This window comes from Balaenoptera acutorostrata, chromosome 15 (assembly GCF_949987535.1).
Source record: "Balaenoptera acutorostrata chromosome 15, mBalAcu1.1, whole genome shotgun sequence".
NCBI lineage: Eukaryota > Metazoa > Chordata > Mammalia > Artiodactyla > Balaenopteridae > Balaenoptera > Balaenoptera acutorostrata.
The window spans coordinates 70,571,181-70,586,983 of NC_080078.1; the positions used below are offsets into that span (position 1 = coordinate 70,571,181).

General features: G+C 47.4%; 1 long non-coding RNA gene across 1 annotated transcript; it reads right to left on the bottom strand.

The window, feature by feature from the left end:
• Positions 1-456: 456 nt before the first annotated feature.
• LOC130704958 (uncharacterized) lies at positions 457-10,229 on the bottom strand. Its single transcript, XR_009005544.1, has 3 exons — positions 10,174-10,229; positions 1,224-1,263; positions 457-895 (listed from the first exon to the last, which is right to left on the bottom strand). It is a non-coding gene; the product is annotated as an uncharacterized LOC130704958 (long non-coding RNA).
• Between the last annotated feature and the right edge of the window lie 5,574 nt (positions 10,230-15,803).

A 15,803-nucleotide genomic window follows, 5' to 3' on the forward strand; every position in this document is an offset into this window, starting at 1 on the left:
CAACAGAGTACACCATGGCAGCAGCGGGAGAAGGGAAGCAGAGTCTATGGAGAGATGGATACAGAGACCCCGCCCCTCATAGATCCTTTCTCAACGACACAGGTATAAGCTCACCGATGTCTCGACTCCCTGTTCCGTCCTCTCAGGGTGCAGAGTGATACAGCAGAACCATGGGCTTGTTGTAGTCAGATGGAAGAGCCATCACTTACCAGTTGTGTGAACTTGGGTCCCTGTGATCCTGGCATTTATTGAGCACCTACTATATGCCAGCCCTATGTAAACTCCACTAGTCCCAGTCACTTTTCATATGGATGAATGACCCCCATGCCCAGCTGTACATTAGAATCATTTGGAGAATTTTTCAAAACATGGAAAGCAAAAGTATTTATTTTAAAATATGACATTTACTCTAAAGTTCTAAGTCACTTGGCGACCGAGGAAGCCATCTTCAGGCCCAAAATGCATGCTAGGTAATTCAAAAGAGAAAAGATATTGAGGTCAATATATTGTGGTGGTGGGGCTGCTGTGGCGTATTTGTACTGAGTGAATTTAGCTCAACTGGAATTATGTTTCCCAGAATTCCTTTCCCTGCATAATTAGCTTGGGCCCCAAAAGGCATTTTACATGAGATTTGGAAGGCAGAAGGGAAGCAGCAGCAGCCAGATTCTGTTTGGGTTCAGAAGGTCAGCACTGGTCCTCTGGGCTGTCGGGGTGCATGCATGTAGTTGCTGGTCTGCAGTCTCACCGGGGTGATGCGGGGCAGCACCTGGACAGAAGCTCCTCTCACCAGCTCTCCTCCCCTGCTTCCCCACCTCTTGGGCCAGGAACATGTTGAGCTCTGGGACACAGGACATCAGCTTCTCCAGCAGGGCACGCACATCATCGAAGCTGGAGACTATGAGGGGTTGAGAGATAGGCATGGATCCACAAGTCCTTGTGTGGTCCAGCTCGGATTCTGTTTGCCCTTGCCCTCCAGCTAATGTCTGTCTTTCTTTCTCAACTGCTGGCCCTGTTGACTTCAAGCCCAGACACAGATGCAACGGCTTCCCACAAACTGTTTAACCAGCTCCCATCACCGTGTGGGACCAAATCCTCAAAATCAAGCCCTTGTTTGACACAGAAAACAAACTTATGGTTACCAAAGGGGAGGGGAATAAATTAGGAGTTTGGGATTAGCAGATACAAACTACTATATATAAAAAAGATTAACAACAAGGTCTTACTGTACAGCACAGGGAAGCATATTCAATATCTTGTAATAACCTATAATGAAAAAGAATACAGTAAGTCGCCTACATATGAACCTTCAATTTGCGAACTTTCAAAGATGCGAACATACGTTCACATGTCCAGTCACATAAGTTAGTACACATGTCTGGCATACATTGTCACGTGCGTGCATCCTCTACAAGTGGTTGTGCTTTTGTGTACTTTGCTGTACAGTACAGTATAGAGTACAGTAGTACAGTATCTTTATTTCAAACCCAGGATGTCCAGATGCAAGCGTAAAAGCAGCAGTGATGTTGCTGGTACTGCACTGTACTTTTCAAGGTACTGTACTGTACTTTTCAAGGTACTGTACTGTAAGATTAAAAATGTGTTGTTGGGCTTCCCTGGTGGCGCAGTGGTGGAGAATCTGCCTGCCAGTGCAGGGGACACGGGTTCGAGCCCTGGTCTGGGAAGATCCCACATGCCACGGAGCAACTAGGCCCATGAACCACAACTACTGAGCCTGCGCGTCTGGAGCCTGTGCTCCGCAACAAGAGAGACCGCGACGGTGAGAGGCCCGCGCACCGCGATGAAGAGTGGCCCCTGCTTGCCGCAACTAGAGAAAGCCCTCACACAGAAACGAAGACCCAACACAGCCAAAAATAAATTAATTAATTAATTAATTTTTTAAAAAAAGTGTTCTTTATGTTTTGTGTTTGTTTTTTATGTATTATTTGTGTGAAAAGTAGTATAAACCTATTACTATACAGTACTATATAGCCAGTTGTGTTAGTTGGGTACCTAGGCTAACTTTGTTGGACTTACGAACAAGGTGGACTTACAAATCACTTTGTTGTACACCAGGAGCTAACACAACATTGTAAATCAACTCTACTTCAATAAAAAAATAATTTAAAGAATATAAAAATAAACCCTTGTTTTACTTCATTCTTAGTTGTTTTGCTTCTCTTCTTGAACCTTGACTGATAGAAGTGTTTTCTTTCAGCATTCTCATTTAATTTTCACAGCAACCGCATTAGGAAGGTCCCATTTTAGATATGATTAAAGTGGGGATCAGAGAAGCTGAGATATTTGTCCAAGATCCCACAGCCAGGGTCAGGAGAGGGGGGCGAGGACTTGAACCCTGACCTCTCAAACTCCAAAGTGCTCTTCACCATTATTTCTCCTAAGAAGAAAACCGGGTCCCATGAGATTGGCAACACTGAGTTCTCACCTGTGTCTGTGCCAGGATCCTGCCCCCCCTGCCCCCCATTGCTTCAGGAGAAGTGTCTTCCTTGGTCAGAGCCCGTAGTCTGGATGGAGAATGGTCGATGTCTTCCCTTCCTTTTTGCCCCCCCAGCTCTAGCCAGAGTTCCCTGTAGGTTAATTACACTTTTTATCATAAATCAATAAAAGGAGGAAAAACGATTTCTTGGAAGATTCTAAACAGAACTCAAGGCCCAGGAGAAAACCCCCCTTGAAACTGTTCTGCTTTCGTGTGAAAGAAGACACGTGTTGGTAAGAGAGACAGTGCTGCTTTGGGAACAGCTCCTGGTTGTGAAGTGTAGAGACCTGGCCGCCAGACAGAAGCAGAAAGGCAGGCAGGACAGGAGGCAGAAATGGAAACAGATCAAAATGAAGAAAATGGCAGAGGGGAAAGCAACAGAAGCAGTGAAGAGAAGCAGCGAAGAGACAGAAAGGGAGAGCAAGGGAAGGAGGCATAAAAAGAGAAACCAGAGAAAGAGCCAGAGACAGAAAAAACAGAAAATAAATAGAATGGGAGAAACTGGAATAGAGGAAAAAATAATAGAGGGAGGAAAAGAGGGAGGAGATATGGGGATGTATGTATATGTATAGCTGATTCACTTTGTTATACAGCAGACACTAACACACTATTGTAAAGCAATTCTACTCCAATAAAGATGTTAAAAAAAAGAAAAAAGAAAAAAGTGAGAAGAGAAGAAAAAGAGACAGTCAGAGAGACAAAGAGAGAGACAGAGAGACAAAAGGGAAAGGGAAAGAGATGCCTGTCAAGTTCCTACCAAGTGAACATCTCCTGCCTGACCCCAGGTTCTTTGGGGGAGGCTAGGATGGGACCCAAGACAGCCAGTGGGGAAGGGAGGTTCCTTGGGGCACTGGGCCTGGCACTCTGGACACTGGCCACATTTGACACGCCACTGAACAACAGACTTCTGCCTCTGAGTCAGCTCCTTTCTTCAGAGCCTCGCCTACCCCACCTCTTGGGCTAATATTCCAGAGATAATTACAGAAAGCCTGCCCGACTGGGGATTTATGAGCCTAGAATGAGCCTGGCTGCTGGAGGGGGAGGGCAGACCTGTGGGGGAGGATGGTCACAACCACTCACTGAGGCGGGCACTGAAAGTTTCTGCCCTGGAATGGACCCTCAAACACCCACAGACAAATGGTGTCTGAAGCCAGAGAGATAAAGGGAGGTCTGTCTGCACTGAAGCCTGGGTCACAAAGCCAACTCCTCCATCGTTCAGACAACTTTCACCCTTCCACCAGCCCCTCTTTCTACCAACCCTTCCATCTTTCCACTGAATGTTTCACCCATCTGCCATCTTTCCGTCTCGTTGAAAATCCTTCTCCCCATCTGCCAATATCTGCCATCTCCTCTACTTACCCACTATCCTCCACATACCTACTTTCACCCATCTGTCGAACCATCCATCCATCAAAAACTCCATGATTCAGCCCACACCCCATCCATCCATCAGCTGCTCCACCCAACTGCCAACCCCTCTTCCATCCACCCACCCTCCCTTATCAACCAATGTTTTCACCTCTCTACCAATTCCTTCACCCTCCACAAAACCTTCAGTCACCACCATTTCTTCTACCCACCTGCCAACCCTTCATCCATGATTCAGCCTGTGTATCTACCAACCCCATCTCATATTACCTCCACCCACGTGCCACTCTCCATTTATCTTCCAAACACTTCCATCCATCCACCCACCAACCCCTCCACCCATCTGCCAACTTCTCCATACATTTGCCAGCCCCTCCCCCTTCCTTCAACTCCCTACCTTCTAGCCGATCTATCACTTTGCAAATCCTCCATTCATCCACCAAAATCTCCAACCCACCCCTATCCATCCCCACACCCACACATCAACTCTTCCATTCATTGGCCACCCCTCCCTCCATCTAGACATACAACTCCCTGTCCAATCCGCCAATACCTATCCCCATCCATCTATCCATCCATCCATCCATCTAGCAACTCTTCCATTAGTACATAAACCACTTCCTGCAATGCTTACTCCTTCACTCACTAAGCCCTCAACACTTCAGCTACCTCCCAATGTACCCACTGACTTCACAAAGGCCCCAACCCAGCCCTCAGGGTGGTTCAGTGAAAAGAAACTGGATGAGCAGGCCATGCAGACCTGGGATATAATCTCGGTTTGGCACACAGTGGCAACATAGCTCAGTGCAGTGCTCCCGTTGCCTAGGAAGAGCCTTGGGAGGGTCCCCAAAGCCATTAAGGAAGCTGGACAGAGCAGAAAGGGGAGTAGGGGAAAGGTCTTCTCACCTCTGTTAAGGACACCGGTAAAGTAAATTACAGCCATCTCCATACCCTCTCAGCTAACTGGACAGCACAAAGGAAATCTCACCCCACTGATTTCTGCCCTGGCCTGTCCTGCCCATCTTGATGGGCACATCCAGGCCACAGTCCCCTCCTCCACCTGGGCCCTGGGGTTCTGAACTAGCTCCAAAGACTCTGAATAGGCAAATCCATGTTGGTCCAAGGCCTGGGGTTGCAGATGGCCTCTACACCACAGCGACCCACTCAGTCCTACATGGTCCCATCCACTCTCTTAAGTACAAACAAATCTCTTGATGACTTATGGACCAGGGCAGACCCAGGCAGATAGACTGCAGGTAACACAGAGAAAGGAAAACTACATCAAACCTAGATATAGGCTATGGAATCAGTAAGACCTATGTTTGTATCCTTCTTGTTACACTTCCTAGCTGTGTGATCTTCCCAGGTCGCTTAACCTCTCTGAGCCACAGTGTCCTCATTTGTAAAATGAGGGTCCAAAGATTCCCACCTACAGCATAAGATTTGATTAAATATATGTACACATCAGGATGGGACCTGACACACAGTACACCCGCATCAGAGATCAGGTTGCCTTGCCTTCACTTGGACTGGCCCTGGGGGCTGAGGCCTGGGCTTCTGGGTACAGAAGGGAAAACAGGACATGTTTCCACCCCTATTCCAGGCTGCCTGCGCCACAAAGCTAAAGCCTTCCCCTTAGAGCCCCCCGGATCAGCATTTCCACTGGAAAACCTCTGTTTTCAGGGAATCTTACATGCCTGGAAAATTTTGCTGTGGGGTGAAACTCAGTCAGAGACAGAACAAGTTTCCTTTGCAAATCCCAGCCCTCCCTTTTGGCGTATGCTGGCCCCTCACCGCAATGCGAGCTGTGAGTTTCTGTGACTTGGGTGTCTAAAGTGGAGTTCAGCGAGTGATCAGTCTAATTGCTTTTGATATCTAGAAAAGCTAATTAAGGTAATAATTCTTGGCACTGGTATAATAATAATAAAAATAATGACCCTTTATATGTAAGGAGCATGTTTCATCTGGGGATCACAAAGCCTCTACAAACATTAATTAATCCTCACAACTCACCTGTGAAGTGGGTGCAATTAGCCCATTTGACGGCTGGATGAATTGAGGCATGGTTGGGGTAAAGGATGTGGCAATAATCACACCCTGAATCTACGGTCAAGACAGGGATGGCTCTGAAGATTCTGGAAGCTCACTCAGAGCTCCTCAAGCTCCCCGGTAGGATCCTTCTGCCTGTCCCATGAGCCAAAGCTCCCTCTTGACCAACCACAGAGAAAAGCAGAATGCCAGGGCTGCCTCTGGCTGGGTGGCCTTGAGCTAGCCCCTTTCCCTCTCTGAGCCTTTATTTCGTTGCCCATAAGCCAAGACGATTGGGCTCCATGTAACCTCACAGCCCCAGTATCCATCCCCAGGCTTGTCATCCTGTTTCTGACTTCACTGGCAAGTTTTCCAGGCCTTGAAGCCACCAACAAAGACCCAGGTTCAGCTCACATCCCTTAGCAGCTGGGTTGCCAGATTTAGCAAATAAAAATACAAGACGCCCAGCTAGATCTGAATTTCAGAAAAGCAACAAATCATGTGTTAGTATAAGTATGTCCCATGCTTATACTAAAACATGATTGGTTATTTACCTGAAATTCACACTTAACTGGGCATCCCAGATTTTATCTGGCAACCCTGCTTATTAGACACTCTGTGCTAGGCAGGGGCTGGATGTGCTCATGTCACTGATCTCATGTGATCCTTAGCATAGCCCTGGGAGGCAGGCACTGCTATTCCCTGGAACTTCCGCTGACAGCCCCAGCTATTCCCTAGTGCCCAGAAAACAAAGTCCAGACCCCTTGATGGAATCCCTTTCAGGCCCTGCAAATCCTGCCCCCAAACTTCTCAAGCTTCATGTGGACCCCACTGGTGCCCATCACATGCACATCTAGGCTGGGTTTACTTAGCTGGGCCCTCCACCCAGCATCCTACCTGGCCTCTGTCTGGTTTCCAGCCTTTACCTCCGCTACTTCCTCCACCTGACCTGCTATTCCTCCATCTTCTGGAAAAGGTCTACACATCTACAGGACTGCACTCAATGTCACCTCCTCAGAGAAGCCTTCCTTCCCCAAAGAGTTCCTTTGCTTTGTTAATCTCTTGGCCCATATCTTCCAACAGAAGTCCAGGACCAGATGGCTTCACAGGTGAATTCTATCAAACATTTAGAGAAGAGCTAACACCCATCCTTCTCAAACTCTTCCAAAAAATTGCAGAGGAAGGAACACTCCCAAACTCATTCTATGAGGCCACCATCACCCTGATACCAAAACCAGACAAAGATACTACAAAGAAAGAAAATTACAGACCAATATCACTCATGAATATAGATGCAAAACTCCTCAACAAAATACTAACAAACAGAATGCAACAACACATTAAAAGGATCATACACCATGACCAGGTGGGATTTACCCCAGTGGTGCAAGGATTCTTCAATATACGCAAATCAATCAATGTGATACACCATATTAACAAATTGAAGAAAAACCATATGATCATCTCAATACATGCAGAAAAAGCTTTTGACAAAATTCGACACCCATTTATGATAAAAAATACTCTCTAGAAAGTGGGCATAGAGGGAACCTACCTCAACATAATAAAGGCCATATATGACAAACCCACAGCAAACATCATTCTCAATGGTGAAAAACTGAAAGCATTTCCTCTAAGATCAGGAACAAGACAAGGATGTCCACTCTCACCACTATAATTCAACATAGTTTTGGAAGTCCTAGCCACGGCAATCAGAGAAGAAAAAGAAATAAAAGGAATACAAATTGGAAAAGAAGAAGTAAAACTGTCACTGTTTGCAGATGACATGATACTATATGTAGAGAATCCTAAAGATGCCACCAGAAAACTTCTAGAGCTAATCAATGAATCTGGTAAAGTTGCAGGATACAAAATTAATGCACAGAAATCTCTTGCATTCCTATACACTAATGGTGAAATATCTGAAAGAGAAATTAAGGAAACACTCCCATTTACCATTGCAACAAAAAGAATAAAATACCTAGGAATAAACCTACCTAGGGACACAAAAGAACTGTATGCAGAAAACTATAAGAAACTGATGAAAGAAATTAAAGATGATACCAACAGATTGAGAGATATACCATGTTCTTGGATTGGAAGAATCAATATTGTGAAAATGACTATAGTACCCAAAGCAATCTACAGATTTAATACAATCCCTATCAAATTACCAATGGCATTTTTTACAGAACTAGAACAAAAAAATCTTAAAATTTGTATGGAGACACAAAAGACCCCGAATAGCCAAAGTAGTCTTGAGGGAAAAAAACAGAGCTGGAGAAATCAGACTCCCTGACTTCAGACTATATTACAAAGCTACAGCAATCAAGACAATATGGTACCGGCACAAAAACAGAAACATAGATCAATGGAACAAGATAGAAAGCCCAGAGATAAACCCATGCACCTATGGTCAACTAATCCATGACAAAGGAGGCAAGGATATACAATGGAGAAAAGACAGTCTCTTCAATAAGTGGTGCTGGGAAAACAGGACAGCTACATTTAAAAGAATTAAATATAGCTGTCCAAAACAGAATTCTTTTTGTGTATGGTGTTAGGGAGTGTTATTAAAGAGTAACACAAAAAAGAATTATTTTTGTGTATGGTGTTAGGGAGTGTTATTTTTCAATAACACTCCCTAACACCATACACAAAAATAAACTCAAAATGGATTAGAGACCTAAATGTAAGACCAGACACTATAAAATTCTTAGAGGAAAACATAGGAAGAACTCTCTTTGACATAAATCACAGCAAGATCTTTTTTGATCCACCTCCTAGAGAAATGGAAATAAAAACAAAAATAAACAAACAGTACCTAATGAAACTTAAAAGCTTTTGCACAGCAAAGGAAACCATAAACAAGACAAAAAGACAATCCTCAGAATGGGAGAAAATATTTGCAAATGAATCAACAGACAAAGGATTAATCTCCAAAATATGTAAATAGCTCGTGCAGCTCAATATTAAAAAAAAAAAAAACCCATTCCAAAAATGGGCAGAAGACGTAAATAGACATTTCTCCAAAGAAGACATACAGATGGCCAAGAAGCACATGAAAAGCTGCTCAACATCACTAATTATTAGAGAAATGCAAATCACAACTACAATGAGGTATCACCTCACACCAGTTAGAATGGGCATCATAAGAAAATTTACAAATAACAAATGTTGGAGAGGGTGTGGAGAAAAGGGAACCCTCTTGCACTGTTGGTGGGAATGTAAATTGATACAGCCACTATGGAGAACCGTATGCAGGTTCCTTAAAAAACTAAAAATAGAATTACCATATGATCCAGCAATCCCACTACTTGGCATATACCCAGAGAAAACCATAATTCAAAAAGACACATGCACCCTAATGTTCATTGCAGCACTATTTACAATAGCCAGGACATGGAAGCAACCTAAATGCCCATCAACAGACGAATGGATAAAGAAGATGTGGTACGTGTATACAATGCAATATTACTCAGCCATAAAAAGGAATGAAATTGGGTCATGTGTAGAGACGTGATGGATCTAGAGACTGTCATACAGAGTGAAGTAAGTCAGAAAGAGAAAAACGAATATCGTATATTAACGCATGTATGTGGAACCTAGAAAAATGGTACAGATGAACCGGTTTGCAGGGCAGAAATTAAGACACAGATGTAGAGAACAAATGTATGGACACCAAGGGGGTAAGCAGCGGGGGGGTGGGGGGGTGGGATGAATTGGGAGGTTGGGATTGACATGTATACACTGATGTGTATAAAATGGATGACTAATAAGATCCTGCTGTATTAAAAAATAAATAAAATTTAAAAATTAAACAAAAAAATCTCTTGGCCCCCACAGTCACCAGTGTGTGTGTGTGTGTGTGTGTGTGTGTGTGTGTGTGTGTGTGTGTGTGTGTGCACTCCATCCACACCACGCACCACATCACCAGCACACCCCTTGCTAGTTCTTGGCCCAAACCTTGGCATACCCTATTCCCTCTGCCTGGAATTCCAACAAACTTACCCTCTAAAACTGACCAAGTCATTCATTCATTGGACTAATATTTATTAAGCACTTACTATGTGTCAAGTTTATAGTCCGCACCCTCAGGAAATTGACAGTCTAGTACACAGGTCAGCAAACTTTTTCTATCAAGGTTCAGATAGTAAATATTTTCGGCTTTGTGGCCCACAGGGTCTGCGTCACAGCTACTCACTGCCGATGTAGCACAAAAGCAGCCACAGAAAATACATAACCAAACAGGTGTGGCTGTGTTCCAATAAAACTTTACTTACAAAAACAGGCAGCAGGCAGCATTTGGTCCACAGGCCATAATCTGTCAACTCCTGGTCTAATGTTAGAAACAGACATTGAAGAAATATTACACAAATGCCTAATAACTATAATTAACAAACTTTCTTAAATGCTGTGAAGGCCAAGATTCTGCTGCACCTCCTCCTCCCCTGCGAGGCCCTTATGTCAGAGGCCCTTGCTCTCTGCTCCCCAAACCCCTGAGTGTGGAGTGAACGTCAGCGGTCATTCTGGGCAGAGACACCTCCCCTTTCCAATCCAGAGGCTTTGGACCCATCATTGATGTCACACCTAATCCTGGTTGAGGTTCCCTTCGCTGGCACTAGACGCACTAGGGCCGTCATGGCCCCGTCTGGCTGCCAGGCCTAAGCCCCAGTCCCAGCAGAGGGCAAGCTCTGCTCACCCCTCACCCATAAAGACGCTCCTTTTGCCACTCCTTCCAACTGCCCAGCTCTGATTAACAACCCGGGCTGAGCAGGCCTGGGGTTGTTACTGAATAGAGAGTACCCGTGCTCGTGTATTTGCTTGAGAAGGATCGCATTTATTGGCCAGGAGGAAACACAAAACCCTCTCCTGAGACCCCAGCCCATAGGAAGGGCTAGATGTTTCCAGCATCACAGCTTTTTATCCCCTCCCTCAGTTGCTTCATCCTACTGGGCTGCAGGATGGTTTCTCAGGACACCCACACACATAGGCACTGAGATCTTGTCCTCTATGCATCATACACATGTATCTGGCACACGGGCTCCCACCCACCTTAGGCAGATGTATGTATAAGAACGCACATGGGCACACACAGATCCCTGCTTCACATCTACGCCAAGAGCACGCATATACAGGCACACAAATTTGAGCACAGACACAGACACTCTAGAGACACACAGTCCCTGAATTTTTGCCTCACACCTACACATGCACACACGCATATACTTGGGTGTGCATGCACACACCTGCATGCACTATACGCACGTGTGCATTCACGCTCTACACGTGTGTGGACATAAACTATACACACGTACTATACACGTGCCCACACGCATATATAGCACGTGTGTGCACGCACACATACCCTCTACTCCTATATACTGTGAAATCCAGCCCCACCGTGTGTCTTGCAGGAGGAACTGGCCGTGAAAATCCCAGCTTTGGCACCTCTGGGCTGCCAGCTCTGTCTGGGTTCCCGCTGCCAGCCTCAGCTCTGAAGCAGGCCACAGAAAGTTGCCATTTCCCTGGCTGCCAAATTCCAGTCACCTCTGACCCCCAGAGAGAGAGAGACTCCTCCCACCTCCCGAGCCAGAGAACCGTGTACCCACCGCTGCAGCCGGCGTGTGGTGCAGGCAGACAAAGCGGGGCCTGGTGTCCATGCTGCTGCACTCAAGGCAGCTTCCTTGGCCTCCCCTGGGGGTCAGGGCCTGGCATGCTGGGGCTTCCAGGGAGGGAACCTTGGGCTGAGCCCAAGGTCAGAATGTCCCTGTTATCTGAAGGACGCTGACAACTTTCCCGCTCTGCTTCCCAACACATCCAGCAGCCTTGAGGGACCCAACACCCTGGCGGCCAATGCCCCCTGCTCCTTTAACTCTTCCAGAGCAATCTCTCTCCAGTCTCTGCCGCTTTCCTGGTGAAGACTGGTGGCACAGCTGGCAGTGACAGAGGCAGGGATTCAGAAGCTGGTGAGCCAATTCCCAGCCTCTCTGTTGAACTGGGCAACAGGATTTGGGACACCCCACCCCCTCCCCCGCCCAGTGGTGTCCTCACATTGAACAATTCATTCATTCATCAAAAGCGCAGGCACCGAGGCTGTGCCTGGTGCTGGGGATTCCAGGGTGAACAGACGCAGGTCACCAGTCTCACTGTGGGCATAAAAACCAGGGTGCTAAGTGAACCCACTCACAGAGGCTGCTGCAGTCAGGAAGGCTTCACAGAGGAAGTGACATTGGACTGGAGTCCAGAAGGCCAAAGAGGAGGGTGTGTGAAAGACCAAGCCAAGCAAAGCCAACGGCAAGTGCAAAGGGCCAAAGAAGCTGGGCATGACGCCTAATGGGTGCTCTAGAAATGTCGGTTGGCTGAATGAATGAAGCAAGGAAGGAAGGAAGGAATGAGGAGTCACTGGAGGCTTTCAGGGAGGGACGTGACATTGACTCATTGATAAGGAATACTTCCCACTCTTGCTGGGGACCACCAGGACTCCACCTCTCCCTGGAGAGCTCTTTTGCAGAGGATGGTTGGGTTATCGTCTCCCAGGAGTTCACTGGCCCCATGGACTTTCTGTATCCTGTGCCCACACACCTACATATAGACCCAGATGAATCACAGGGCTGCAGAGGCACCTGTGCGCACGTACGGAAACCACAGATGTGCAACCACATGTGGGCCACGTCCACGAGTCGGAGAAAGAGGACAGTAGCGAACACTCATTGCACACTTCCCCATGGGCCAGGTGGCCAGGCACCATCCTACCTTCTCTGCATTTATTAACTCAGTTAACTCAGCCCCCTAAGGTAGAAATTGTTACAATCCCCATTTTTACAGATAAAGAAACAAAGGCATAGTGATGGGAGTCATTTGTCCAGTTATCTAATTGGTAAGTAGCAAGGCTGGGATTTGAACCAAGCCACCTGATCCCAGGGTCCAGGCTTGTAATCACCAAAGCAAAGCGGTCCCAACCTCCCTCCCTCCCCACTCCTTCCACACTCCACCCATCCACATTGTAGTCCAGCTACACCAAACTCCCCGGGGTCCCTCAAACACACAATTCCCTGCCACACGCATCTCTTGGGCACATTTCCACCCATCTTTCTCTATGGTATGTACCACCTTATGAGATCTGTTTTTATTGTTTCTTTGCCAAACATCTGTGAAGCACAGACTATGGTCCAGGCTTTAGGCTAAGCATTTTATGTACGTTCTCTTAGTCAATCCTTACTGAGACCTAATGAAGGTTTTATTATTGTTAGCCCCATTTCTCAGATGGGTAAGCTGAGGCACAGAGTAGTTAGGTCACATGTCCAAGGTCACAGAGTGACAGAGCTTGGAAGAGACTCAAGCTATCTTGACTCATGAGCCTCAGCTGTTAATCTCATCTTGGACTGTGTCCTGCTCAATTTTGGCTTCTGTGACTGAAAGTTTGAGGGGGGAAGACGTAAAGAAGGGAAGGAGGAAGAGGAAGAGGAGAGGAGCAGCAGGAAATCAACAGGCAAAGCTATCAGCCACGAGGCATCCTGTGTTTGGGTGGGGTGAGTAGTGAGACTTGCAAACTTTCTGCCCACATTTACTTCTGAATAGTTTGGAAATACTTGAAAATATGGAAAAGTTGAAAGAACAGTGCCATGAACATCCATAAACACACCACCTAAACTTGGCAATGAGCGTTTCCCTGTACTTGCTTGCTCTCACCCGCCATCAGCCACTTAAAATGGCAGACACTGGCAGATTTTTCAAATCGGAAGAGGTGATCAAGGCTGAGCTTCCTTGGGAAAACCACTATAGGTAACCCAGTTACGGGGGTTTTACTGAACCAAAAAGCCCATGTGCAGTCCATGTGGACACACACAGGTGTGCATGTATGCAAAACTGCATCCACCGGCCACATGTGTGCACACACACACACACACACACACACACACACAAAGGAACAGGACGCAGAGGATGAGGACAGCCCCGGGATTTGGAAAAGGGCCACGGACCACCTCAAGTGGTCATTCAGCCACTCCTTCCTACCTGCCATCCCCACGGAGGCCACCAGGAGCCCTGGAGCTCAGGGCCAGGCTGGGGGGTGGGGTGTTTCCCTAACTGGCCTGCTTGTCCTTCACCAGCAGAGGAAACAGCCCCTGGCTGCAGCCTCCAAATGACAGGAAACACCACGGAGGGCTACTCGGGCGGTAATTACTACTTTGAGAAAGGAGGGGAAAAAAGCTGAGGGGGAAACAGTTCCAACTAAATAATCTGCTCATTGGGGGATGGAAGGATGTTTCATGGAAAAGACATTTTGAAAAGCCTTCAATCAATCTGACAAGCAATTATCTGCTTAGCTGCTGGTACAAATCCCCCAGTGAGGACCGGTGCCCCTCCCAGGAAAACAAGAGCCCCAGACCGACACTCAGCCCCGCAATACCCATCCCACCCCTAGCAGCCAGAAGGGTGACCGAGGAGACTGAGATCATGCCTGGGAAATCTCAGGCTCTGGCGGCACCAGTGGCCACAGGGGAGTGGCTGCCTGATTCTTTCCTGCCACCTTTCACACCCACGTGTGTACACACACACACACACACACAAACCCAGTGTGACTGCATGCCCTACCCCATGTGTTAGAGACTAAGCCTGTTTCAAATCATCTCTCCTTCCCCAAGCAACTGTAAGCATTCTCACATTTCATTCATTCATTCAACAAACATTTTCTTGAAAAGGACATTCACTAGGACTTCCAATGAGAAGGATGAGGGGGGACACCCATGGCCTTCTGAATACAGCTGGGGAAGATAGTCATGGTCACCTGCTTCGTGGCTCCGAACCCAGTTTGGGGAAGCAGCACAGAGGACTGGAGAGACCCTCCCTGGGAAACAGCAGGAGAGCTGAATTCAGACCTAAGTATGAAAAGCAGGTGTGGGGGGGCCCCCTTTAGAGCCCTGGGAAGCCAGGGTTGCCCCAGCCTCAGTCTCCTCCTCCAGCAGCCCCAGCTCCCAGGCCCTGGCCCTAGCTCTTGCTCAGAGAATCATGGAATTTCTCTCTAATACAAGCCACGCAGGACAGAGAACAGGAAGGTTTGACTTCCCTGCCAGGGAGGGGTCCTGCCCTTGCCCTGCAGTTCTGAGCAGAGGCCAGGAATGAACCCCCAGCAGCACAGAGTAGGGGCGTCACCAGCTAATCCCCATCCCCACTGCCCTGCACACCTCCTGACCCAGTGCTTCTCTCTCTCTCTCTCTCACACATACCCACATACACACACACACACACACACACACACACACACACACACACACACACACACGTACTCACAGAGAAGAGAAGAAACCTCAGGCCTGGTAAAGGCCCTGAAAGGGAAAGAAATAACCACCGACTGTCCTGCCCCAAGGCCAGTGGAACACCTGCCAAGGACAGAGGCACAGTCAGCACCGAGGAAGGAAGTCAGGATGCCAGAAGCCAGGACAGAACTGGCCAAAGGAGCCCCAGAGTCAAAGCTGAAGGCGTGGGAGCAGCGTGAGGAGGGGCAGAGCCCTGGCCAGCAAGGAGCTGGGACTACACGCCTGGCGGAAGCACAGCGCCTCCCCTAGAGCAACTCCAACAATGCGCGGGGCCCTGAACCCTGTGGGTGGGCTCTCCCTTAACCCCGACCACCACCACTACTTGTGCGGTACGAAGACTCTTACCTGTCAGGACATTCGGCAGGTGGAAAGACAGAGTTCAGACAGGTGAAGAGACTTGCCCACACTCACAGAGTCACTAGCAGAAGGGTTGGAATTTCAACCCAAGTCTTGCTGGCTCTAACATCCCCGCTGTTGACCACTCTGAGATGTAACACGGAGCAAATGCACAATAAATGCCAGCTATTTTCATTTCTTCAGCGTCCACCTTGAAGCCCAAGGAAGGTCACATGGGTGAAGCCTAGTGTCCTGATGGC